The sequence below is a fragment of the Choloepus didactylus genome, chromosome 16, assembly GCF_015220235.1.
Source record: "Choloepus didactylus isolate mChoDid1 chromosome 16, mChoDid1.pri, whole genome shotgun sequence".
In the NCBI taxonomy this organism is placed as follows: Eukaryota; Metazoa; Chordata; class Mammalia; order Pilosa; family Megalonychidae; genus Choloepus; species Choloepus didactylus.
In genome coordinates this window covers 51837915-51839566 of record NC_051322.1, presented here as the reverse complement: position 1 = coordinate 51839566, position 1652 = coordinate 51837915, and the positions used below count along the sequence as shown (strand labels likewise).

General features: G+C 41.3%; 1 pseudogene; it reads right to left on the bottom strand.

Annotated features, from left to right (window-relative positions):
• Positions 1–389: 389 nt before the first annotated feature.
• On the bottom strand, positions 390–1280 carry LOC119511282 (annotated as a pseudogene).
• Positions 1281–1652: the final 372 nt, after the last annotated feature.

Here is a 1652-nt window from a genome sequence, read left to right as displayed (position 1 = left end):
AGGAGCAAAACATATTCTATATAGCTACATACTTAATGTTAAAATATTTATTGATGCTTTTTCTGTAATGGAACTCTTTTCTAATAGTAATTTATATGGAACCAATACATTGGGAGACACTTTAATTGGAGCAAATGGGAAAACCTCTTCTTAAACCCAACTCAGAAAAAGTAGCAGTAGCAGCCACTTTTTGACAAACCCTAAGTCCAGAATCCAGAAATTCCGATTTATACTCAAGAAAGCAGGCAGCACTGAGGATGATTAGGACACAACACAGCACACAGCAGTCATTGGGATGCAAGTCAATTTAGCTATGGGCTCTCGGCCATTTGCTGTTTATTAAAACATTGTGCATCCAAAAAAAGAGATGTCGGTGTGTTCAAAGCAGATCACTTCTCCTTCCCCATTAGAATTAATCTTTTCATTAACTTCTGATTCCTCTTCACACATTCAGGGCACAACATATTATCTTCTACGTCCGCAGATGGGAAAGCACAGGCTGGTAACAGAAAGAGAGAGAGATCACCCTCTTGCGAGTGTCAGGTAACCAGGCCTGCTGTGCATGGAACTGCAGGTGAACCTAACCCTTGGTGTCTGCAGGGAGAACTCGGCCATGGACCACACACCATCTGACACCAGAGGTTTGAAGCAAAAAAGTCTCTACAGAAGAAGAAATAGGACATGAATTCACAGTCTTAGGCTGAGCTGCTCTTGCAGCAATTCTTGACCACAATGCCAATATTGCTTCCTGAGCTGAAGTTATCACTTTAACTCTATTAGTCATTTCTTCTCTCTCCCTTCTCTTACAACTTTTCTGATCCTTTGCTGTCTTGGTTTTCACCTTGCATTTCTTTGAACATAACTGCAACTTAGCCTCCTCTGGTATGTCAGAAATATCCCGTTTTTGCTCAGGGTAAGCATGTTGCTGGAGCCTCAGATAAACCTCTATTTTCAGGCCATCAGTACTCAAATTAAAATGTTGGTACCACTTCTGCAATGTGTCCCGATGTACCTTATTAACTGGAGGCAAAATGGTTGGCAAGGGAAGCGTTGGTACTTTATGTTTTGAGCAAGCTTTGAATTGCTCATTCGAGGAAGATGAACTTTATCCTTTTTCCTAGACTTCTTTGGTTTAACTTGTGCAGTTGAATTACTTGGTTCCATTTGATGCCCCTCGTTAGGTTCCTCTTTTATTGGAACTAATGTGATTATCACATGTTCCTCCTCTAATTCCTCTTCAAATACTTTTTTTTGCTGCTATTGTAATTTGAGTTTGCCATTTCCAGGCACACACAGGTGAAGGCAACGTCAACAATGTCAAGGATATCTGCCTGGATTCGCTTTTATAAAGGGAGTTTATTTGGCTACACATTTACAGTTCTATGGCCATAAAGTGTCCAAACTGAGGCATCAACAAGAGGATACCTTCACTGATGAACGGCCAATGACATCTGGAACACCTCTGTCAGCTGGGAAGACATGGGGCTGGCATCTGCTGTTTCTTTGCTCCTGGGTTGCATTTCAAAATGGCCTTTTCCAAAATGTCTCTGGGTTTCTCTTAGTTTAACATCTCCAAACATCCTTCTGTCCATATCAAGCATCTGGGCGTCTTCAAAAATTTCTCTCAGCTGCTCTGAGCTCCTTCTGTCTGT